Here is a 23,259-nt window from a genome sequence, read left to right as displayed (position 1 = left end):
ACACCATTTGCTGCACTGATATTTTTCCATCCATTTTTCTTTTTTTTTTTTTTTTTTGCTGGAAGTTCCGTCAATACCCGCCAACCTTTAAGAGACATCATGCAGCCAGGCCTCTTGGCTTGCGGCCACACCGTCCTGAATGCGCCCGATCTCGTCAGATCTCGGAAGCTAAACGGGGCAGGGCCTGGTCAGTACTTGGATGGGAGACCTCCTAGAAATACCAGGTGCTGCAAGCTTTTTACGTCTCCTGGGTAACTTCATCGTAGCTCTTAATACTCTCTTTCTGTCTCCAGGAGATATAATTGAAGAATTGTACACGTACCCGGCTACTTTCAACACCCTTTGCTGCACTGGTATATTTCCCTCTATTTTTCTTTTTTTTTTTTGGTGGCAGTTCCGTAAATACCCGCCAGCCTTTAAGAGACATCATGCAGCCAGGCATCTCGGCTTGCGGCCACACCATCCTGAACGCGCCCGATCTCGTCAGATCTCGGAAGCTAAACGGGGCAGGACCTGGTCAGTACTTGGATGGGAGACCTCCTAGAAATACCAGGTGCTGCAAGCTTTTCACGTCTCCTGGGTAACTTCATCGTAGCTCTTAATACTCTCTTTCTGTCTCCAGGAGATATAATTGAAGAATTGTACACGTACCCGGCTACTTTCAACACCCATTGCTGCACTGATATTTTTCCCTCCATTTTTCTTTATCCATTTTTTTTTGCTGGAAGTTCCGTCAATACCCGTCAGCCTTTAAGAGACATCATGCAGCCAGGCCTCTTGGCTTGCGGCCACACCGTCCTGAACGCGCCCAATCTCATCAGATCTCGGAAGCTAAACGGGGCAAGGGTTCGTCAGTACTTGGATGGGTGACCTCCAGGAGATATCAGGTGCTGCAAGTTATTTCGTCTCCTGGGTAACTTCATCGTAGCTCTAAATACTCTCTTTCTGTCTGGAGGAGATATAATTGAAGAATTGTACACATACCCGGCTACTTTCAACACCCTTTGCTGCACTGATATTTTTCCCTCCATTTTTCTTTTTTCTTTTTTTTTTTGCTGGAAGTTCTGTCAATACCCGCCAACCTTTAAGAGACATCATGCAGCCAGGCCTCTCGGCTTGCGGACACAAAGTCCTGAACGCGCCCGATCTCGTCAGATCTCGGAAACTAAACGGGGCAGGGCCTGGTCAGTACTTCGATGGGAGATCTCCTGGAAATACCAGGTGCTGCCAGCTTTTTACGTCTCCTGGGTAACTTCATCGTAGCTCTTAATACTCTCTTTCTGTCTGGAGAAGACATAATTGAAGAATTGTACACGTACCCGGCTACTTTCAACACCCTTTCCTGCACTGATATTTTTCCCTCCATTTTTCTATTTTTTTTTTTTTTTTTTGCTGGAAATTCCGTCAATACCCGCCAGCCTTTAAGAGACATCATGCAGCCAGGCATCTCGGCTTGCGGCCACACCATCCTGAACGCGCCCGATCTCGTCAGATCTCGGAAGCTAAACGGGGCAGGACCTGGTCAGTACATGAATGTGAGACCTCCTGGAAATACCTGGTGCTGCAAGCTTTTACGTCTCCTGGGTAACTTTATCGTAGCTCTTAATACTCTCTATCTGTCTGGAGGAGATATAATTGAAGTATTGTACACGTACCCAGCTACTGTCAACACCATTTGCTGCACTGATATTTTTCCATCCATTTTTCTTTTTTTTTTTTTTTTTTGCTGGAAGTTCCGTCAATACCCGCCAACCTTTAAGAGACATCATGCAGCCAGGCCTCTTGGCTTGCGGCCACACCGTCCTGAATGCGCCCGATCTCGTCAGATCTCGGAAGCTAAACGGGGCAGGGCCTGGTCAGTACTTGGATGGGAGACCTCCTAGAAATACCAGGTGCTGCAAGCTTTTTACGTCTCCTGGGTAACTTCATCGTAGCTCTTAATACTCTCTTTCTGTCTCCAGGAGATATAATTGAAGAATTGTACACGTACCCGGCTACTTTCAACACCCTTTGCTGCACTGGTATATTTCCCTCTATTTTTCTTTTTTTTTTTTGGTGGCAGTTCCGTAAATACCCGCCAGCCTTTAAGAGACATCATGCAGCCAGGCATCTCGGCTTGCGGCCACACCATCCTGAACGCGCCCGATCTCGTCAGATCTCGGAAGCTAAACGGGGCAGGACCTGGTCAGTACTTGGATGGGAGACCTCCTAGAAATACCAGGTGCTGCAAGCTTTTCACGTCTCCTGGGTAACTTCATCGTAGCTCTTAATACTCTCTTTCTGTCTCCAGGAGATATAATTGAAGAATTGTACACGTACCCGGCTACTTTCAACACCCTTTCCTGCACTGATATTTTTCCCTCCATTTTTCTATTTTTTTTTTTTTTTTTTTTTGCTGGAAGTTCCGTCAATACCCGTCAACCTTTAAGAGACATCATGCAGCCAGGCCTCTTGGCTTGAGGCCACACCGTCCTGAATGCGCCCGATCTCGGAAGAAAAACTGGGCAGGGCCTGGTCAGTAATTGGATGGCTGACCTCCTGGAAATACCAGGTGCTGAAAGCTTTTTACATCTCCTGGGTAACTTCAGCGTAGCTCTTAATACTCTCATTCAGTCTGGAGGAGATATAATTGAAGAATTGTACATGTACCCGGCTACTTTCAACACCCTGTCCTGCACTGATATTTTTCCCTCCATTTTTCTATTTATTAATTTTTTATTTTTTGCTGGAAGTTCCGTCAATACCCGCCAGCCTTTAAGAGACATCATGCAGCCCGGCCTCTTGGCTTGCGGCCACACCGACCTGAACGCGCCCGATCTTGCCCGATCTTGCCCGATCTTGTCAGATCTCGGAAGCTATACGGGGCAGGACCTGGTCAGTACTTAAATGTGAGACCTCCTGGAAATACCAGGTGCTGCCAGCTTTTTACGTCTCCTGGGAAACTTCATCGTAGCTCTTAATACTCTCTTTCAGTCTGGAGAAGATATAATTGAAGAATTGTTCACGTACCCGGCTACTTTCAACACCCTTTGCTGCACTGGTATTTTTCCCTCTATTTTTCTTTTTTTTTTTCGCTGGCAGTTCCGTCAATACCCGCCAGCCTTTAAGAGACATCATGCAGCCAGGCATCTCTGCTTGCGGCCACACCATCCTGAACGCGCCCGATCTCGTCAGATCTCGGAAGCTAAAGGGGGCAGGGCCTGGTCAGTACTTTGATGGGAGACCTCCTGGAAATACCTAGTGCTGCAAGCTTTTACGTCTCCTGGGTAACTTTATCGTAGCTCTTAATACTCTCTCTCTGTCTGGAGGAGATATAATTGAAGTATTGTACACGTATCCAGCTACTGTCAATACCCTTTGCTGCACTGATATTTTTCCATCCATTTTTCTTTTTTCTTTTTTTATTTTTATTTTTTGCTGGAAGTTCCGTCAATACCCGCCAACCTTTAAGAGACATCATGCAGCCAGGCCTTTCGGCTTGTGGCCACACCGTCCTGTGGCCACACCGTCCTGAATGCGCCCGATCTCGTCAGATCTCGGAAGCTAAACGGGGCAGGGCATGGTCAGTACTTGGATGGGAGACCTCCTTGAAATACCAGGTGCTGCAAGCTTTTTACGTCTCCTGGGTAACTTAATCGTAGCTCTTAATACTCTCTTTCTGTCTCCAGGAGATATAATTGAAGAATTGTACACGTACCCGGCTACTTTCAACACCCTTTGCTGCACTGGTATATTTCCCTCTATTTTTCTTTTTTTTTTTGCTGGCAGTTCCGTCAATACCCGCCAGCCTTTAAGAGACATCATGCAGCCAGGCATCTCAGCTTGCGGCCACACCATCCTGAACGCGCCCGATCTCGTCAGATCTCGGAAGCTAAACGGGGCAGGACCTGGTCAGTACATGAATGTGAGACCTCCTGGAAATACCTGGTGCTGCAAGCTTTTACGTCTCCTGGGTAACTTTATCGTAGCTCTTAATACTCTCTATCTGTCTGGAGGAGATATAATTGAAGTATTGTACACGTACCCAGCTACTGTCAACACCCTTTGCTGCACTGATATTTTTCCATCCATTTTTCTTTTTTTTTTTTTGCTGGAAGTTCCGTCAATACCCGCCAACCTTTAAGAGACATCATGCAGCCAGGCCTTTCGGCTTGCGGCCACACCGTCCTGAACGCGCCCGATCTCGTCAGATCTCGGAAGCTAAACGGGGCAGGGCCTGGTCAGTACTTGGATGGGAGACCTCCTAGAAATACCAGGTGCTGCAAGCTTTTTACGTCTCCTGGGTATCTTCATCGTAGCTCTTAATACTCTCTTTCTGTCTCCAGGAGATATAATTGAAGAATTGTACACGTACCCGGCTACTTTCAACACCCTTTGCTGCACTGGTATATTTCCCTCTATTTTCCTTTTTTTTTTTTGGTGGCAGTTCCGTCAATACCCGCCAGCCTTTAAGAGACATCATGCAGCCAGGCATCTCGGCTTGCGGCCACACCATCCTGAACGCGCCCGATCTCGTCAGATCTCGGAAGCTAAACGGGGCAGGACCTGGTCAGTACATGAAAGTGAGACCTCCTGGAAATACCTAGTGCTGCAAGCTTTTACGTCTCCTGGGTAACTTTATCGTAGCTCTCAATACTCTCTCTCTGTCTGGAGGAGATATAATTGAAGTATTGTACACGTATCCAGCTACTGTCAACACCCTTTGCTGCACTGATATTTTTCCATCCATTTTTCTTTTTTCTTTTTTTCTTTTTTTTTTTTGCTGGAAGTTCCGTCAATACCCGCCAATCTTTAAGAGACATCATGCAGCCAGGCCTTTCGGCTTGTGGCCACACCGTCCTGAATGCGCCCGATCTCGTCAGATCTCGGAAGCTAAACGGGGCAGGGCCTTGTCAGTACTTGGATGGGAGACCTCCTAGAAATACCAGGTGCTGCAAGCTTTTTATGTCTCCTGGGTAACTTCATCGTAGCTCTTAATACTCTCTTTCTGTCTCCAGGAGATATAATTGAAGAATTGTACACGTACCCGGCTACTTTCAACACCCTTTCCTGCACTGATATTTTTCCCTCCAGTTTTCTATTTTTTTTTTTTTTTTTTTTTGCTGGAAATTCCGTCAATACCCGCCAGCCTTTAAGAGACATCATGCAGCCAGGCATCTTGGCTTGCGGCCACACCATCCTGAACTCGCCCGATCTCGTCAGATCTTGGAAGCTAAACGGGGCAGGACCTGGTCAGTACATGAATGTGAGACCTCCTGGAAATACCTGGTGCTGCAAGCTTTTACGTCTCCTGGGTAACTTTATCGTAGCTCTTAATACTCTCTATCTGTCTGGAGGAGATATAATTGAAGAATTGTACACGTACCCGGCTACCTTCAACACGCTTTGCTGCACTGATATTTTTCCCTCCATTTTTCTTTTTTCTTTTGTTTCTTGCTGGAAGTTCCATCAATACCCTCCAGCCTTTAAGAGACATCATGCAGCCCGGCCTCTTGGCTTGCGGCCACACCGTCCTGAACACGCCCGATCTCGTCAGATCTCGGAAGCTAAACGGGGCAGGGCCTCGTCAGTACTTGGATGGGAGACCTCCTGGAAATACCTGGTGCTGCAAGCTTTTTACGTCTCCTGGGAAACTTCATCGTAGCTCTTAATACTCTCTATCTGTCTGGAGGAGATATAATTGAAGTATTGTACACGTATCCAGCTACTGTCAACACCCTTTGCTGCACTGATATTTTTCCATCCATTTTTCTTTTTTCTTTTTTTATATTTTTTTTTTGCTGGAAGTTCCGTCAATACCCGCCAACCTTTAAGAGACATCATGCAGCCAGGCATCTCGGCTTGCGGCCACACCATCCTGAACTAGCCCGATCTCGACAGATCTTGGAAGCTAAACGGGGCAGGGCCTGGTCAGTACATGAATGTGAGACCTCCTGGAAATACCTGGTGCTGCAAGCTTTTACGTCTCCTGGGTAACTTTATCGTAGCTCTTAATACTCTCTATCTGTCTGGAGGAGATACAATTGAAGTATTGTACACGTACCCAGCTACTGTAAACACCCTTTGCTGCACTGATATTTTTCCATCCATTTTTCTTTTTTTTTTTTTTTTTTGCTGGAAGTTCCGTCAATACCCGCCAGCCTTAAAGAGACATCATGCAGCCGGGCCTCTCGGCTTTCGGCCACACCGTCCTGAATGCGCATGATATCGTCAGATCTCGGAAGCTAAACGGGGCAGGACCTGGTCAGTACTTGAATGTGAGACCTCCTGGAAATACCAGGTGCTGCAAGCTTTTACGTCTCCTGGGTAACTTTATCGTAGCTCTTAATACTCTCTTTCAGTCTGCAGGAGATATAATTGAAGAATTGTACACGTACCCAGCTACTTTCAACACCCTTTCCTGCACTGATATTTTTCCCTCCATTTTTCTATTTTTTTTTTTTTTTTTTTTTGCTGGAAGTTCCGTCAATACCCGCCAGCCTTTAAGAGACATCATGCAGCCAGGCATCTTGGCTTGCGGCCACACCATCCTGAACGCGCCCGATCTCGTCAGATCTCGGAAGCTAAACAAGCAGGACCTGGTCAGTACATGAATGTGAGACCTCCTGGAAATACCTAGTGCTGCAAGCTTTTACGTCTCCTGGGTAACTTTATCGTAGCTCTTAATACTCTCTCTCTGTCTGGAGGAGATATAATTGAAGTATTGTACACGTATCCAGCTACTGTCAACACCCTTTGCTGCACTGATATTTTTCCATCCATTTTTCTTTTTTCTTTTTTTCTTTTTATTTTTTGCTGGAAGTTCCGTCAATACCCGCCAACCTTTAAGAGACATCATGCAGCCAGGCCTTTCGGCTTGTGGCCACACCGTCCTGAATGCGCCCGATCTCGTCAGATCTCGGAAGCTAAACGGGGCAGGGCCTGGTCAGTACTTGGATGGGAGACCTCCTAGAAATACCAGGTGCTGCAAGCTTTTTACGTCTCCTGGGTAACTTCATCGTAGCTCTTAATACTCTCTTTCTGTCTCCAGGAGATATAATTGAAGAATTGTACACGTACCCGGCTACTTTCAACACCCTTTCCTGCACTGATGTTTTTCCCTCCATTTTTGTATTTTTTTTTTTTTTTTTTTTTGCTGGAAGTTCCGTCAATACCCGCCAACCTTTAAGAGACATCATGCAGCCAGGCCTTTCGGCTTGTGGCCACACCGTCCTGAACGCGCCCGATCTCGTCAGATCTCGGAAGCTAAACGGGGCAGGACCTGGTCAGTACATGAATGTGAGACCTCCTGGAAGTACCTGGTGCTGCTAGCTTTTACGTCTCCTGGGTAACTTTATCGTAGCTCTTAATACTCTCTATCTGTCTGGAGGAGATATAATTGAAGTATTGTACACGTACCCAGCTACTGTCAACACCCTTTGCTGCACTGATATTTTTCCATCCATTTTTCTTTTTTTTTTTTTTTATTCTTTTTGCTGGAAGTTCCGTCAATACCCGCCAACCTTTAAGAGACATCATGCAGCCAGGCCTCTCGGCTTGCGGCCACACCGTCCTGAATGCGCCCGATCGCGTAAGATCTCGGAAGCTAAACGGGGCAGGGCCTGGTCAGTACTTGGATGGGAGACCTCCTAGAAATACCAGGTGCTGCAAGCCTTTTACGTCTCCTGGGTAACTTCATCGTAGCTCTTAATACTCTCTTTCTGTCTCCAGGAGATATAATTGAAGAATTGTACACGTACCCGGCTACTTTCAACACCCTTTCCTGCACTGATATTTCTCCCTCCATTTTTCTATTTTTTTTTTTTTTTTTTTTGCTGGAAATTCCGTCAATACCCGCCAGCCTTTAAGAGACATCATGCAGCCAGACATCTCGGCTTGCGGCCACACCGTCCTGAACGCGCCCGATCTCGTCAGATCTCGGAAGCTAAACGGGGCAGGACCTGGTCAGTACTTGAATGTGAGACCTCCTGGAAATACCTGGTGCTGCAAGCTTTTACGTCTCCTGGGTAACTTTATCGTAGCTCTTAATACTCTCTATCTGTCTGGAGGAGATATAATTGAAGAATTGTACACGTACCCGGCTACCTTCAACACGCTTTGCTGCACTGATATTTTTCCCTCCATTTTTCTTTTTTCTTTTGTTTTTTCCTGGAAGTTCCATCAATACCCTCCAGCCTTTAAGAGACATCATGCAGCCAGGCCTCTTGGCTTGAGGCCACACCGTCCTGAAGACGCAAGATCTCGTCAGATCTCGGAAGAAAAACTGGGCAGGGCCTCGTCAGTAATTGGATGGGTGACCTCCTGGAAATACCAGGTGCTGCAAGCTTTTTACGTCTCCTGGGTAACTTCATCGTAGCTCTTAATACTCTCTTTCTGTCTCCAGGAGATATAATTGAAGAATTGTACACGTACCCGGCTACTTTCAACACCCTTTGCTGCACTGATATTTTTCCCTCTATTTTTCTTTTTTTTTTTTGCTGGCAGTTCCGTCAATACCCGACAGCCTTTAAGAGACATCATGCAGCCAGGCATCTTGGCTTGCGGCCACACCATCCTGAACGCGCCCGATCTCGTCAGATCTCGGAAGCTAAACGGGGCAGGACCTGGTCAGTACATGAATGTGAGACCTCCTGGAAATACCTAGTGCTGCAAGCTTTTACGTCACTTGGGTAACTTTATCGTAGCTCTTAATACTCTCTCTCTGTCTGGAGGAGATATAATTGAAGTATTGTACACGTATCCAGCTACTGTCAACACCCTTTGCTGCACTGATATTTTTCCATCCATTTTTTTTCTTTTTTTCTTTTTATTTTTTGCTGGAAGTTCCGTCAATACCCGCCAACCTTTAAGAGACATCATGCAGCCAGGCCTTTCGGCTTGCGGCCACACCGTCCTGAATGCGCCTGATCTCGTCAGATCTCGGAAGCTAAACGGGGCAGGGCCTGGTCAGTACTTGGATGGGAGACCTCCTAGAAATACCAGGTGCTGCAAGCTTTTTACGTCTCCTGGGTAACTTCATCGTAGCTCTTAATACTCTCTTTCTGTCTCCAGGAGATATAATTGAAGAATTGTACAAGTACCCTGCTACTTTCAACATCCTTTCCTGCACTGATATTTTTCCCTCCATTTTTCTATTTTTTTTTTTTTTTTTTTTTGCTGGAAGTTCCGTCAATACCCGCCAACCTTTAAGAGACATCATGCAGCCAGGCCTTGCGGCTTGTGGCCACACCGTCCTGAACGCGCCCGATTTCGTCAGATCTCGGAAGCTAAACGGGGCAGGACCTGGTCAGTACATGAATGTGAGACCTCCTGGAAGTACCTGCTGCTGCTAGCTTTTACGTCTCCTGGGTAACTTTATCGTAGCTCTTAATACTCTCTATCTGTCTGGAGGTGATATAATTGAAGTATTGTACACGTACCCAGCTACTGTCAACACCCTTTGCTGCACTGATATTTTTCCAAACATTTTTCTTTTTTTTTTTTTTTTTTTTTTTTTTCTTTTTGCTGGAAGTTCCGTCAATACCCGCCAACCTTTAAGAGACATCATGCAGCCAGGCCTCTTGGCTTGCAGCCACACCGTCCTGAATGCGCCCGATCGCGTAAGATCTCGGAAGCTAAACGGGGCAGGACCTGGTCAGTACTTGGATGGGAGACCTCCTGGAAATACCTGGTGCTGCAAGCTTTTACGTCTCCTGGGTAACTTTATCGTAGCTCTTAATTCTCTCTTTCTGTCTGGAGGAGATTTAATTGAAGAATTGTACACGTACCCAGCTACTGTCAACACCCTTTGCTGCACTGATATTTTTCCATCCATTTTTCTTTTTTTTTTTTTTTTTTTTTGCTGGAAATTCCGTCAATACCCGCCAACCTTTAAGAGACATCATGCAGCCAGGCATCTCGGCTTGTGGCCACACCGTCCTGAATGCGCCCGATCTCGTCAGATCTCGGAAGCTAAACGGGGCAGGACCTGGTCAGTACTTAAATGTGAGACCTCCAGGAAATACCAGGTGCTGCCAGCTTTTTACGTCTCCTGGGGAACTTCATCGTAGCTCTTAATACTCTCTTTCTGTCTGGAGAAGATATAATTGAAGAATTGTACACGTACCCGGCTACTTTCAACACCCTTTGCTGCACTTGTATTTTTCCCTCTATTTTTCTTTTTTTTTTTTGCTGGCAGTTCCGTCAATACCCGCCAGCCTTTAAGAGACATCATGCAGCCAGGCATCTCGGCTTGCGGCCACACCATCCTGAACGCGCCCGATCTCGTCAGATCTCGGAAGCTAAACGGGGCAGGACCTGGTCAGTACATGAATGTGAGACCTCCTGGAAATACCTGGTGCTGCAAGCTTTTACGTCTCCTGGGTAACTTTATCGTAGCTCTTAATACTCTCTATCTGTCTGGAGGAGATATAATTGAAGAATTGTACACGTACCCGGCTACTTTCAACACCCTTTGCTGCACTGATATTTTTCCATCCATTTTTCTTTTTTTTTTTTTTTTTTTTTTTTTCTTTTTGCTGGAAGTTCCGTCAATACCCGCCAACCTTTAAGAGACATCATGCAGCCAGGCCTTTCGGCTTGTGGCCACACCGTCCTGAATGCGCCCGATCTCGTCAGATCTCGGAAGCTAAACGGGGCAGGACCTGGTCAGTACTTGGATGGGAGACCTCCTGGAAATACCTGGTGCTGCAAGCTTTTACGTCTCCTGGGTAACTTTATCGTAGCTCTTAATACTCTCTATCTGTCTGGAGGAGATATAATTGAAGTATTGTACACGTACCCAGCTACTGTCAACACCCTTTGCTGCACTGATATTTTTCCATCCATTTTTTTTTTTTTTTTTTTTTTTTCCTGGAAGTTCCGTCAATACCCGCCAACCTTTAAGAGACATCATGCAGCCAGGCCTTTCGGCTTGTGGCCACACCGTCCTGAATGCGCCCGATCTCGTCAGATCTCGGAAGCTAAACGGGGCAGGGCCTGGTCAGTACTTGGATGGGTGACCTCCTGGAAATACCAGGTGCTGCAAGCTTTATACGTCTCTTGGGTAACTTCATCGTAGCTCGTAATACTCTCTTTCAGGCTAGAGGAGAAATAATTGAAGAATTGTACACATACCCGGCTACTTTCAACACCCTTTGCTGCACTGATATTTTTCCCTCCATTTTTCTTTTTTCTTTTTTTTTTTGCCGGAAGTTCCGTCAATACCCTCCAGCCTTTAAGAGACATCATGCAGCCAGCTCTCTAGGCTTGCGGCCACACTGACCTGAACGTGCCCGATCTTGTCAGATCTTGGAAGCTAAACGGTGCAGGGCCTGGTCAGTACTTGGATGGGAGACCTCCTGGAAATACCTGGTGCTGCAAGCTTTTTAGTCTCCTGAGTAACTTCATTGTAGCTCTTAATACTCTCTTTCTGTCTGGAGGTGTTATAATTGAGGATTTGTACACGTACCCGGCTACTTTCAACACCATTTGCTGCACTGGTATTTTTCCCTCCATTTTTCTTTTTTTTGCTGGAAGTTCCGTCAATACCCGCCAGCCTTTAAGAGATATCATGCAGCCAGGCTCTTTGGCTTGCGGCCACACCGTCCTGAACGCGCCCGATCTTGTCAGATCTAGGAAGCAAAACGTGGCAGGACCTGGTCAGTATTTGGATTGGTGACCTCCTGGAAAAACTAGGTACTGCAAGCTTTTTACGTCTCCTGGGTAACTTCATCGTAGCTCTTAATACTCTTACTTAATACCAGCAGCCACTTAGCAGGTGTAGCAATAGAAGCTCAGCCTGGGGAGACTGGATTTAGCATTTCCTCTCCATTTTGATAACTATCCATAATCATTTCTGCAAAATACTTCTATGATACCTATGTATGTTTTTTACTTGTACTATATTATACTATCAAGTATCAGTGTACACATACAATGTGACCTGTTACATTAATACAGAGGCCACGGAAGGCCAGATCACTAATAGCCACTGTCCCCTGATATTACACTTTTTTACAATCACTTTGGCACTCATTTCAGAACCTTGATGTCATTTTTCAAAACTCTAGACACTAAACTCACACCCGATGATCAAAATGCACATTTTTCAAAACTCTAACACTTTTTTACAATTGCTTGGATACAATACACATCAACCTCAGATCATTTGTTCATTGAACTAAAATGACACAACTTAACATCAAAGTATTACCATTTCAAAATGCAATTCACACATTACATCTGAGATCACTGTCTATTCATTTCATTACAAAGATCTAACTATCAATTGATACAGCTGCTCAAAATGATAAGTGACTGTTGCATTACTCTTAATGCATAGTTTTATGGAAACTGACAAACAATATTCCATGTTTCGATCATGAAAGTTTCAGGATAATGAGATCCATTGACATCAATAAACGAGGAGCATGAACCAGTTGGACTACATTATCTATGGATGTAATATTTCATCATCATTCATCATCATGTAGCACTTTTCCACACCATGTTTGCAGTGTGGAAGGAAAGTTAGAAATTTTTTCTCTAATACCTGTTTTTCTCTCTTGTATACTTAAGAAAGATAAGGTCAAGCTAGAAGGTCAGGCCAGAAGGTAGTTTGATTTCTGTTTGTTATTTACGATGAGAATCTTGGAGACAATGTCAAACAGTATGATTGAAGTGCCTGCTCCCTAATCCATGTGTTGATCTATGAACTCTGTCCTATAATGATATAAATTCTGCTTAGCTAACTTTTAAGATAACATAGTAATGACTTTCTGATTATAACCAGCTCTTTGATTTTTATGTATAAAAGCTCTGACTGTTAAAATGAAGGCAGAGCGACTTTGAGATCTACTTGAGTCACTGTTCCTCTCCACGCTGCGTGTATTAAAGGCATTGCAACTAACGCTCCAACCTGGTTGAAGATGATTGTTCTTCCACATCAGATTTGACATTACTGTATGTATGCAGGCCCTTGTAATTGCTTTTCCAATACTGCCAACTGGTTATTGATGATTGATTTCACATTGTGGTACGAGTATCGAGTGAAATGAGTGCTATCCACCCCAGCAACACAGTGATAACATGGAGCCGGCAAGTCATCCAGGTCACAATAGAGGTCAAGCAGTGGGAGGAGGAAGACGTGGTGGTCAAAGGAATGGAAGGGGACATGCACCCCTTCTGAGAGGTGGTCGTGGGCCTCGTCATAGAGGAGGGCTTAGGCCTCACCAGAGAGGCAGCCATGGGCCTCATTTGAGAGGTGTTGGGGGAACGTGGTAGAGGACAAGGCCACGGACCAGACAGCGGCAGCAACAGCAAATAGTGTCCAGTGAAATCCGAGAAATAGTTGTAGAGCATGTTGTAAATCATGGCATGACCATGACTGAGGCAGCTACAATGATTCAATCAAACCTCAGAATCAACTCAGGATCAACTGTGGCCTCAATCATCAGAAATGTCCGTACTGAGAAGCGGCAAGTCTTCAGCATGCACTAAACATTAGGCTACTCTCAATTGTCAAATGACTGTATACTGCATACCAATGTGTAGCACAGAGTATAGTGTGCCTTTTGAAAGAAATGCAGACAGAGTGAAGCAGCTGATGACTGAGTATGTTCAGGTATGTTCAGTTTCAAGATGCCTCTTGTGAAAAATGGTTGTGAGAACCTGAACCTGAACACAGGGCTGATGGAAATTCAAAAGTACAGTAATCAATCCTTTGTTTTACACTAAGCCAGGTGAGGAACACTGCAGTTGACATTTTACTGTAGTTTTGTTCTTTTTTGTAGCTAATTATTGTTGCATGGCTTCAAAGAAACCTATGGTGTGATTTGATTGTATTGCATCAATACATTTCAGATTTTGTTCAATGATTCCACTGTGTCTGTAGTATTCTCTCTACTAGTCCTTTTACAGTGATGTATTTATGTGTAGTACCATAATGAAACATGTATCACATATTTTGTACTACAATATTTAATGATTGTACGAACAACTACACAGTGAAACTATCGGTATCTTCTGTGTGGGTGATCTAAATAAATGTTACTATGGTATTTCATGATAAATGAATTATTTGAACCAACAAGTCTGCAAGTGCAAGGTTTCTTTAAAGATATGAATGCACAATGCAATGTTTTGAACATTGGACAGCCTGTGTTACAAGTGATGACCGTTTTGAGTTTTGTGTCTAGAGTTTTGAAAAATGACATCAAGGTTCTGAAATTAGTGACAAAGTGATTGTAAAAAACTGTATATTCATCCTATTTAATGTGCTCTTTTAAAATGTACTTTTCTTTTTTATGTTGCCATTTCTGTTCTACCAATGTTTCAGTTGTTAGCCAAAGATTGACAGAGTACATCTCATACACACAGGCCAGACAGCAAGGATTTCTTTTTGAAATTCAATTACAAATGCTGCATGAACTCATCAATACGATTAGAGCTCCTGAAAGCAATATAACTAACTCACTCTACAGCATCTCATTAGCAGTGAAAAGAAACCAAGAAAGTTGGGACAGTCGACTGTTTACCACTATGTAACATCACCTTTTCTTTTAATAACACTTATTAAGCACTTGGGCACTGAAGACACCACTTGGTTAAGTTTAGCAAGCGGGATTTCCCCCCATTCATCCATTATGCATTTCCTCAGCTGCGCAACTGCACAGGGCCTTCGTTGTCTTAATTTGCACTTCATAGTGCGCCACACATTCTCAATTCGGAGACAGGTCAGGACTGCAGGCAGGCCATGCTAGCACCCGCACTCTCTGCCTATGCAACCATGCGCTTGAAATCTGGGCAGAATGTGGTTTGGCGTTATCCTGCTGAAAAATGCAGGGATGTCCCTGGAAAAGACGATGTCTGGATGGCAGCATATGTTGCTCCAAAATGTGTACATCTCTTTCTGCAAAAATGGTGCCCTCACAGACGTGCGAGTTACATGACAGACAGACACTCATACACACTGTCACACCCACACAAACACATACACTTTCACACAGACACACACACACATACATACATACATACATACATATATAAGGAAAAGAAACAATACATTTAAAAATCACAAAAAGATGTAATAAAGTACAGAAAATCTAAATGTAATAAAATGTGATCTTTAATACACACAAATATGTATGGCTGGTCGGATGCGTCTTGGACTCGGGTTCCTCTTCATTACGTATAATGCTTTTGCCTTTTGCTAAAGCTTTCCGTGGAGGGGATCGTGGGTGAGTTTGTACCATTCTTGGGAGGCTCTGCCTTGTTGGGGCGGAGCTGTGATCCAGGTGAACAGCAGATCGGACATAGGTGGGCATGTGGGCGGAGGAGGAAGGCCGGTCAAGCAAATAAGCTTGCTAAGGTACGCAGCAGCAGCAAGCAGCCCCACCATCCAGTCAGCCAGCCAGTCTGGCTGGCAGTGACTGAGTGGTTGACAGACGGCAAGCAACGGAATGTACGTGCTCTGTGATGTCATAGGAGTCACCTGAGAGAGATGTTTGTGATGTCATCGCTGAGCTGGCTGGCTCTGTGTGTCTTGCTGGCTGTGTGTGTGTGTGTGAGAGAGAGAGAGACTTTTTGACTTTTATCAGACTTCATTGCCTGTTTGCAACACGCAATAATTCATACAAAAGAAAATAAATAAATACATAAAAAATAGTGTTCCCCTTTGTTTGTCTCCCCCCAACAAGCATTAACTCCGCCACTGATCTGTACACTTTTAAAGAAAGCAACCCAATACACACAACAAAACAACCATCAAATACTAAACCCTATAAATGAATTACATAATAAAAACCAACTCCCCGTCATACAATTCACAAAGGGCATCATTAATACAGCAGACCTGTTCAAAACTCTCCAAATCATTCATCAGCCTGTAATAGTTAAACTCTAGTCTGACTCTGCACTTGACCAGCATGGCAAACACTCTCACTGCATCCTCACTGCCCTCCCCACACACTCTGTTCTTCCTAGTCTTATAGACGGCCATTTTAGCCTGGCCCAGCAAGAAGTTTACCAGCTGGTCCACATGTTTGGTCCTTCTGGTGTATCGCGCCCCTAAAATAAAAACCTTTGTGTTAAAAATCAGGTTAAGATCAGTAAAAAGACGAGTTAAAAGACTAAAAATGGGTGACAACCGAGAGCAAGTGCTGAAACAGTGAAACACGGTCTCTCTCTGAGCACAGAATGGGCAGGCGTCGGACACAGCAGGGTTAAGAACAGTAATAAAAGAATTGACAGCAATAATGGTGAGTAACACCCTCCACTGCAGATTGCCAGCTCTCTTATTGAGGGGGGCTTGTACAGGCTTCTCCAGGCGGGCGCAGTGTCTTCCCCCAGCCCCAGCCTGTAAAGTAATTTTAGGAATCACAAAGAAACAGTTGAAAGTGCTAAATAAGTATTTTGATGCACCATATTAATTTAGGAAATTTACATGTTGTTTTTCATCAGCTTCTGTATCTGATGGCTCCACATCACTGGCTGGATTGACAGCAACGACACTCTAAAAAAAGAAGTGTTAAGTTTGAGCATTCAGGACTTGTTTTGAAGATCCTGAATATCACTGGTCCACAATTTATCTGTGAAACTATGGGTTAATCTCCATATACAAAATACTTTTCACACACACTTTAAATTTACAACTAAATTTACATGTTGATGTCTTTCGTCAGCTTCTGTATTTGATGGCTCAATATAACTGGTTGCATTAACAGCAACGGCACACTACAAGAAAATAACATTATATTTAAACATTCAGGACTGGTTTAGCATCACCTCGAATATCCCTAGCCCTTGAGGTCGATTGTTATTGTGGTCTTCAAGACCAGTGCTTCTCAACCTTAGTCCTGGAGGAGGCCCACTGTCTGCTGATTTTCATTACAACAACATTGTAGGTTATATCAGTGACTGTGGTCCTAAAGTACCCCTATGCCTGCTGTTTTTTTTCCAGTTGAGCTCTTAATTACCTAATTGGCTTAACTGAAGCCATTTAACCCTTTTCCCAGGTCTTTGGTTGTTGATGAGTTACAAAGAGCTGGATTGTGGCCCGCCATGACTGGAAGTGAAGAACACTCACTCTAGGCCTTTAACTTAATGTTCATATGTAGGGGCCTATCCATCTGATTTGTTTTTGCACATTTATTAACAGAAAAATTGATGGTACGTGAAATCATCTGAGCTGAAAAATATAATGTTCCACCAATAATAAAATAAATGTATTAATTAAAATTATAGAGATAATAGAATGTTCACAGATTATTAGTTCAGAAAACAAAATATTTTTTTATATCTTAAATAGAATTAACACTCAAATCAGTTGTAGGGTAAACAAGGTCTATTTTTTGGATTGATTTTATAATTATACATGTATGGCTGCATGAAGCTTACCTGAGAATCTGATATTTTAGTAACTTTGTTGCTTCTTGTTGGGTAGTCCACGTTTGCCGCCGTTCTTTTTCTGTAAATGTAAATCAAAAGGCAATAATTACATACTGTAATTAAAATACAAAAAGTATAAACATTGTATTATTATTTTTGTATCCTGTTTCTCCATCTCGATGCTGTTCTTTTTGGAATTGCATATCTAGGTTTACTTAAATACTGTTTATAAGATTGTAAACTCATCATCCAAATTTCTTCATTTGCCAAACTTTATGTAGTGCGCTTGCAGTTTCAGAAGAAGAAAAAAAACTGTAACAGATGGGATATGTAGTACTTTATACTCGAGTGGTCTATGCGATTACACCCTGTTGGTGTTATTAAGAACGCCAAGTACCAGAATGCAGAGCGGGACTGTTTTTTGTGCCGTGACTTGTCGGGGGAAAAAGGCGCAGAAAAAACGGACGAGAAGGTGAAGGTAGTATGGCGGTGATGCACGCGTTGGTGAAGTGGGAAAGCGGGGTCGACAAAGACTCTTACAGCGTGATTCCCACTGCTTGCTTTCGCAATTTTGATTTATTCAGCATTGCTGATGATGACGAAGAGACGACTCGAAACTTCAGAGCAGAGTGGAGAGACACGAACAAACCTCCAAAAGGTGGATGGCCTGTCCATGAAGCGCAGATCATTATGACTGGTAACAATGTTTATTTAAAAAAAAAAAACATTAAAGTCTTTACATGCTATTTGATATATACAATCACAGTATATTTGAAATGAATGTTTAAGTTATTAATGTGTTGTACGTCTAACATACTCTTATAACATGGTAGGTGGTGGTGAGGGCGCTAAAAACTCGTCATACTTGACTGGCATTTGTAAGAACGATTTATTGTGTGTTGTGCTTTACAATAAAATCCCCCAAATCACAAAATAAATTAAACCAGATATAATTTAACTTCAGTTTTGATTCAGTGTTGGCTGTTCATCTTAATTTGTGTGGTCAAAGCACAGTATTTTTATGACAAATAAATATAATCCCCAAATATCTGTGGACATAATGCAGGGTTTTATTTATTTTATTTTTATTTTAGGAAAAGAAGGCGAACTAAGAAGAAAACTTAATGACCTAACAAAAATGCCCTGTCCTAAAATGAAGAGAGTACCTAAACCAAACAAAAAACTTCAAATTTCAGATGATAGTGACCTTGACCTAAACTCTTTTCCTCTCTGAATACAGCACAAAATAAGAAAGAAAACCGATGGAGCTTCAAGAATTAGATCCCGTCATATTCTACAGACATTTAAAGAGTCCAGTGAAGTTGAGCTACAGCAAAACGTTAAGCAGCTCGAAAAGGAAAACACAAGACTTAAAAATGAAAACCAATGTCTTCGAAACCGTATGGTTGATGGTAAGTTTTTTTATTTATAGCAAATAATTCCTTACCTTGATAAATGTTATTCTTCAGTAATTTAGATTCCAGAGTAATGTATTATAGTTGATCATACTGAAGTAATCTAGAACCACAATACAGACTCTTAATGTGCACTGTCTAATAGTTTAATAATACTGATTATTAAATAAAGTTTTTCAACATAACTTCATAATCCTACATTAATGACTATATGCATTACATTAGACCTGGAAATTCTTGTATTTTATCTTTTTTATTTTTTTTGTAGCTAATGTTAATGACCCACAAAAAGGTCAGTTTGCCAATAACATAGAGCAAGTCTCTCAAGTATAATTGCAGGCATTGATGGTTTTGTTTTCACTTTGCATTAAATATATTACTAGAAATGATTATCATTTAATACTAAGGTTTTTTTCTCCAGAGATTCCAGACCTTTTGGACAATCTGAAAAAAATTGTAACAAAAGCCACATTTATCAGCAATGAAGACAAAAGTGTGTCACCATCAAGTGGTTCTGACAGCCCCACAGCAAATTGTTCTGAATCTGACAAAGAATCACCAAAACAGGTATAACACTCTTGGTCTACAATATTACAAAGACAAGGTAAAAATATATATATTGAAAACAAATATTGGTTGTAAACAATCTAATGATGCTACATTATCAGTTATATTCATAGTTATAGTTGATAATAAGAATGTAATTGAATTATGGGTGTCACAGATTCACTGACTTTATTATGTCTGTAAATTAATAAACTTAGAATTGAGACATACTGTGGTGTTTAATAACACATTTCTGTAACAAAATCACAGCCTTACTGATAATGTATTCCACTTAACATAATATAAGAATAGTTTGGGGATAAACTTGTTTTTTATTTACCATTGTCTTTTAGGTGGAAAAGTTCCCAGGCACTGGAGTTTACATTGACAAACTGTCCTGGATCCTTGCAGAGAGGTGCAGCACGAATACGTCATATGCAAGAACCCTGACGGTTGCTGTCTTTGACTTTCCAACATTACTAAAGAGCAATCTTCGTGGTGGTGGCAGCAAGAGAGATCCAACTTCGGAGACATTAAGATCCTCATTGATGTTATTGAGGATCATATACAGCTGCCTTCGGAAGGACACGACGTGTTTCAGTTGCGGGGCTTTGCAGCCCAGCGGGACCCTCTTAATGCCGGACATCAGCTGCCCGAGCCGGTGCGGATGAACGGAGGGACGTTAGACAGCGTTACCTTCCGGGCAGGAGCAGCGAGCGGCAACACCGGGGTGAAAGTGTCGTCTAACACTGTGCCATTAGCCACTAGCTGATTGAGCAGATCAGTGGTTTTTAAGAAGATAACAATGGCAGCAGACTTGATATTTTCACACCCTGCTACCTCCCCAACCGCTAACACACACTGCTCTAGGGGGCAGAACTGCACCGGAGCGATCTTGACTCCATGGCGTCGGGTCAGTTTTTCAAAAGACGCATTCAGGGGGTCCGACCCCCCGACCCGGGAAGAACTACCGGTACTCCCCCCTCCCCTCCCCTGTTCCCCCACAATAAGAAAAGCACTGAAAACAGAAGACAAAATAAACAAACTGAAAAAAGTAAAGCAACAAAAAAACGCAGCCAAAGGACAGAGCTCTCAGCAGCACTCCCGCTCACTGCAGACCCCTCCCACACACTCCCAGCTGAGAGAGAGAGAGAGAGAGAGAGAGAGAGAGTTAGTGTCTGTCTGTCTCTCTCTCTCTGTAGATGCATCATAGGGAACATATGTAACAATCTCTCTTTTTGTTTACCAAAAATGAGAATGAACGTATTTCAAGTGGGTGTTGCCTTGGTTGGAAACGTTTTAAGATTATTTATGAAGTGTAAAGTGGATTTGTCTCAGTTCTCCGTAGTTTTCAATGTATGTGCCATTCAGTAGCGTTCATGTTACAGATGTGCCCTATGCAGTGGTAGGGTCAATAAAATGTCAGTAAAACTTTATTTTAGCAATTATGGAGGGGAAGAACTGCAAATAGCGGGTCCCCACTAATTATCTAACTTACCAACAACGTTTAAAATTAGGTCTTGCGAAGCTGCCAAATAATGCTGTATAATCGTATGTGTCTTCATACACCGGCTGCTATAGTCTGATAGCTTTGATTATATATATATATATATATATATATATTTTTTTTTTTTTTTCTCGTGAACCACAAATGCTATTTGCTTGATTTTTACAGAGTATGTTATAAATACCATTCTTATGAAGCCTGACAAATTGTATGCTGTAATTATGAATATTTTCAAATCATTTGTTTGTTTTTCCTAACATGTTACAAATGTTCCCTATGTGAAAGATGCATTATATCTTAATAACGTCTAAACAATTAAAGATATACAGATTATTATTTTCGGTAAAGTTATAACACATTGCTATTAACTATGTGTGTCAGTAAAAGTTTAAAAAATCCTAACAATTTTTTATTGATCCTGCAAAATAAGTGTTTAGGGAACATTTGTAACATAGTTAGGGTTAGCCACTGGGTAAGGGTTACATCTTCAGCAGTAAGTTTATTCATGTTAATTATTCTCATCAATGTTAAAGAACAATAAGTTCTATCATGTGTGTCGATAAAATGCTGATATTCCATAACGTTTGCTTGTGTATTCTGCAAAACACATATTTAGGGAACATTTGTAACATTAGGGTTACGATTTGCCATAGACGCGGAATGAGTTTGATTGTGATGTTAAATGGGGTTTAAAGACGCAGTCGCCTCGGTGCTGATTACTATTGCTGTGTTTCTCCACTTCTACTCCATGCTTGGGAACGCCCACATCCAGTGACGTCAAAACCGGTGGAAAAGCGGACCGGTTCAAAAAAGATCAGCTGGATCCCAGGCCGAGCAGCAGCTCCGGCTCCAGCACCGGCACCATGTCGCTGGAAAAGCGCTAAGTGAGCTCACAGTGAGCTCAGTGTAATGTCTGCTCTGGTGAGCTCACAGTGTGACCTAGTCGTGAGTTCACGTCTTCACTGGGTAGTCCATGACAACTTAATTGACTCAATTCTTGGGCTTAATTGGTCAAAATGACCATTGGTTGAAGGTACTCAGGGACTGATGTGTAGAGAGACTTATTAAACCTGCAGGATTGTGGTTTTCCCAGAACAGAATTAACCAGTGTAGCGTTATGTTGGGTGTATTCTGATAAGAGCATTTTAGCTCTGAGCTGAAGCACTGATCTAAAGAAGACCTCTCCCCCCCAAATTTATCAGATTTCCTTAACTCATCAGCATGTGAACTGGTTTACATCAAAGTGACAGTCTTGGGAGGATGGCACCAAGAATGGGCCAAATAGCTTGGAATCCCTGCTGTGAGATGTCTGGGGAAGGGGGCCTGTAGGAAATAAAAACTCTTTGAAATGGACGAGAGCCGAAATCCCGACACAGAGCTACGAACCCGTGCCAACCGGCATTTCCAAAAGATGGCATGGATTGACATCAGTCATAAATCAAGCCCCCCTCCAATAGGACACTGGGGGCTGAAGCCGAAATCCAATCTCACAAACTAAAGAACCAATCACCTATTGATCTGACAGGCGTATAAAGGGTAACGCACGGCATCTCTCTCTCTCTCTCACCTAAACCAGTAACTCGCTGCCACAGCTCAACTTGTATCTCTGTTGCCAGAACCGGAACCAGAAACCAACTAAGTCTTTACCAGCAACAGAAGGGTTAAACTGGGAGAAGGAGATTGAGCCGTACGAAGAATTCTTTTAAAGGACTTTATTAAATAAAGAACTTTACAGACTGCGCTGCCCGCCTGTGCCCAGCCATCCAGCTGGACAATTGACTAAGTCGACTGAATACGAAAGTCATTTAAATAGCTATTTGAGTCTTAAGAAACTTGACCCTTGGAACGAACAGGGCCCTGCTTTCCTCAAAGACTTTGTCTTCAAGTAACTATGGTGGAACCCTGCTTACAAAGAAGATTTTGTGCACAACCTTGGAGCCTTCAAACCAGTGGAAAATCTGTTTGGAAAAGACTCTACATTCGCGAAACCCCAACTTCCAGGTGCATCGACTGAGTGGAAGTTCTTGGACAAAGCCGAACCGGACTGCCTTTGTTCCAAACCACACGGACCACGTGCCGTGTGCTGTTATCTGAGCCCGAAGCCAGAGAGGCCTCTCTGTGACGAAGTTCACATAAGTTTAACAGTTTGGAGTTTGTGATTCATGACATTTGAGAAATCAATTAGAAATGTTAATCTGTGATTCATAACTCTAGAATGTGTAATATCATTTAGTTTTCTTAAATATAAATGTGTGTTGCATTCAACTGTTTTGTTGATAATTTTAGAAATAAAATCTGTCAACGCCGAGAAATATCTTCTCATTCCTGTTTAACTGTTTAGTCTGAAATTGACACAAGTTAATAGACACCAGATTATAGGTGGCCCTGCCTATCCTTAATCATTGAATAATAATCAGTTAAGGG

The 23,259-nt window shown here is 42.9% G+C and overlaps 13 non-coding genes and 21 pseudogenes across 13 annotated transcripts; all 34 read left to right on the top strand.

Annotated features, from left to right (window-relative positions):
* The first annotated feature begins 117 nt into the window (after positions 1-117).
* Positions 118-236, top strand: LOC136730029 (5S ribosomal RNA). Its single transcript, XR_010809249.1, has one exon. It is a non-coding gene; the product is annotated as a 5S ribosomal RNA (ribosomal RNA).
* A 210-nt stretch (positions 237-446) lies between these two features.
* Positions 447-565, top strand: LOC136729903 (5S ribosomal RNA). Its single transcript, XR_010809164.1, has one exon. It is a non-coding gene; the product is annotated as a 5S ribosomal RNA (ribosomal RNA).
* A 215-nt stretch (positions 566-780) lies between these two features.
* Positions 781-899, top strand: LOC136730383 (uncharacterized; annotated as a pseudogene).
* A 215-nt stretch (positions 900-1,114) lies between these two features.
* LOC136730358 (uncharacterized) lies at positions 1,115-1,233 on the top strand (annotated as a pseudogene).
* A 218-nt stretch (positions 1,234-1,451) lies between these two features.
* Positions 1,452-1,570, top strand: LOC136730133 (uncharacterized; annotated as a pseudogene).
* A 215-nt stretch (positions 1,571-1,785) lies between these two features.
* On the top strand, positions 1,786-1,904 carry LOC136730017 (5S ribosomal RNA). Its single transcript, XR_010809248.1, has one exon. It is a non-coding gene; the product is annotated as a 5S ribosomal RNA (ribosomal RNA).
* A 210-nt stretch (positions 1,905-2,114) lies between these two features.
* On the top strand, positions 2,115-2,233 carry LOC136729902 (5S ribosomal RNA). The gene has a single exon (XR_010809163.1). It is a non-coding gene; the product is annotated as a 5S ribosomal RNA (ribosomal RNA).
* A 900-nt stretch (positions 2,234-3,133) lies between these two features.
* On the top strand, positions 3,134-3,252 carry LOC136730055 (uncharacterized; annotated as a pseudogene).
* A 240-nt stretch (positions 3,253-3,492) lies between these two features.
* On the top strand, positions 3,493-3,611 carry LOC136730152 (uncharacterized; annotated as a pseudogene).
* A 209-nt stretch (positions 3,612-3,820) lies between these two features.
* On the top strand, positions 3,821-3,939 carry LOC136730132 (uncharacterized; annotated as a pseudogene).
* A 210-nt stretch (positions 3,940-4,149) lies between these two features.
* LOC136730192 (5S ribosomal RNA) lies at positions 4,150-4,268 on the top strand. The gene has a single exon (XR_010809264.1). It is a non-coding gene; the product is annotated as a 5S ribosomal RNA (ribosomal RNA).
* A 210-nt stretch (positions 4,269-4,478) lies between these two features.
* On the top strand, positions 4,479-4,597 carry LOC136730281 (uncharacterized; annotated as a pseudogene).
* Positions 4,598-4,821: 224 nt separating this feature from the next.
* On the top strand, positions 4,822-4,940 carry LOC136730013 (uncharacterized; annotated as a pseudogene).
* A 221-nt stretch (positions 4,941-5,161) lies between these two features.
* On the top strand, positions 5,162-5,280 carry LOC136730251 (uncharacterized; annotated as a pseudogene).
* A 215-nt stretch (positions 5,281-5,495) lies between these two features.
* LOC136729962 (5S ribosomal RNA) lies at positions 5,496-5,614 on the top strand. The gene has a single exon (XR_010809219.1). It is a non-coding gene; the product is annotated as a 5S ribosomal RNA (ribosomal RNA).
* A 225-nt stretch (positions 5,615-5,839) lies between these two features.
* On the top strand, positions 5,840-5,958 carry LOC136730335 (uncharacterized; annotated as a pseudogene).
* A 215-nt stretch (positions 5,959-6,173) lies between these two features.
* LOC136730376 (uncharacterized) lies at positions 6,174-6,292 on the top strand (annotated as a pseudogene).
* A 220-nt stretch (positions 6,293-6,512) lies between these two features.
* On the top strand, positions 6,513-6,630 carry LOC136730354 (uncharacterized; annotated as a pseudogene).
* A 224-nt stretch (positions 6,631-6,854) lies between these two features.
* On the top strand, positions 6,855-6,973 carry LOC136729879 (5S ribosomal RNA). Its single transcript, XR_010809141.1, has one exon. It is a non-coding gene; the product is annotated as a 5S ribosomal RNA (ribosomal RNA).
* A 221-nt stretch (positions 6,974-7,194) lies between these two features.
* LOC136730261 (uncharacterized) lies at positions 7,195-7,313 on the top strand (annotated as a pseudogene).
* Positions 7,314-7,534: 221 nt separating this feature from the next.
* LOC136729926 (5S ribosomal RNA) lies at positions 7,535-7,653 on the top strand. Its single transcript, XR_010809185.1, has one exon. It is a non-coding gene; the product is annotated as a 5S ribosomal RNA (ribosomal RNA).
* Positions 7,654-7,873: 220 nt separating this feature from the next.
* Positions 7,874-7,992, top strand: LOC136730043 (uncharacterized; annotated as a pseudogene).
* A 215-nt stretch (positions 7,993-8,207) lies between these two features.
* LOC136730371 (uncharacterized) lies at positions 8,208-8,326 on the top strand (annotated as a pseudogene).
* Positions 8,327-8,536: 210 nt separating this feature from the next.
* Positions 8,537-8,655, top strand: LOC136730211 (uncharacterized; annotated as a pseudogene).
* A 220-nt stretch (positions 8,656-8,875) lies between these two features.
* Positions 8,876-8,994, top strand: LOC136729908 (5S ribosomal RNA). Its single transcript, XR_010809168.1, has one exon. It is a non-coding gene; the product is annotated as a 5S ribosomal RNA (ribosomal RNA).
* Positions 8,995-9,215: 221 nt separating this feature from the next.
* Positions 9,216-9,334, top strand: LOC136730375 (uncharacterized; annotated as a pseudogene).
* Positions 9,335-9,563: 229 nt separating this feature from the next.
* On the top strand, positions 9,564-9,682 carry LOC136729940 (5S ribosomal RNA). Its single transcript, XR_010809199.1, has one exon. It is a non-coding gene; the product is annotated as a 5S ribosomal RNA (ribosomal RNA).
* Positions 9,683-9,900: 218 nt separating this feature from the next.
* On the top strand, positions 9,901-10,019 carry LOC136730206 (uncharacterized; annotated as a pseudogene).
* A 210-nt stretch (positions 10,020-10,229) lies between these two features.
* On the top strand, positions 10,230-10,348 carry LOC136730131 (uncharacterized; annotated as a pseudogene).
* A 228-nt stretch (positions 10,349-10,576) lies between these two features.
* Positions 10,577-10,695, top strand: LOC136730320 (5S ribosomal RNA). Its single transcript, XR_010809276.1, has one exon. It is a non-coding gene; the product is annotated as a 5S ribosomal RNA (ribosomal RNA).
* Positions 10,696-10,910: 215 nt separating this feature from the next.
* On the top strand, positions 10,911-11,029 carry LOC136729912 (5S ribosomal RNA). Its single transcript, XR_010809172.1, has one exon. It is a non-coding gene; the product is annotated as a 5S ribosomal RNA (ribosomal RNA).
* A 216-nt stretch (positions 11,030-11,245) lies between these two features.
* Positions 11,246-11,364, top strand: LOC136730232 (uncharacterized; annotated as a pseudogene).
* A 205-nt stretch (positions 11,365-11,569) lies between these two features.
* LOC136730370 (uncharacterized) lies at positions 11,570-11,688 on the top strand (annotated as a pseudogene).
* A 3,458-nt stretch (positions 11,689-15,146) lies between these two features.
* On the top strand, positions 15,147-15,261 carry LOC136729851 (U5 spliceosomal RNA). Its single transcript, XR_010809113.1, has one exon. It is a non-coding gene; the product is annotated as a U5 spliceosomal RNA (small nuclear RNA).
* Positions 15,262-23,259: the final 7,998 nt, after the last annotated feature.

This window comes from Amia ocellicauda, unplaced genomic scaffold, assembly GCF_036373705.1.
Source record: "Amia ocellicauda isolate fAmiCal2 unplaced genomic scaffold, fAmiCal2.hap1 HAP1_SCAFFOLD_31, whole genome shotgun sequence".
Lineage (NCBI taxonomy): Eukaryota > Metazoa > Chordata > Actinopteri > Amiiformes > Amiidae > Amia > Amia ocellicauda.
Note: the sequence above shows the minus strand (reverse complement) of the source record. Positions and strands in the feature narration are given on the sequence as shown.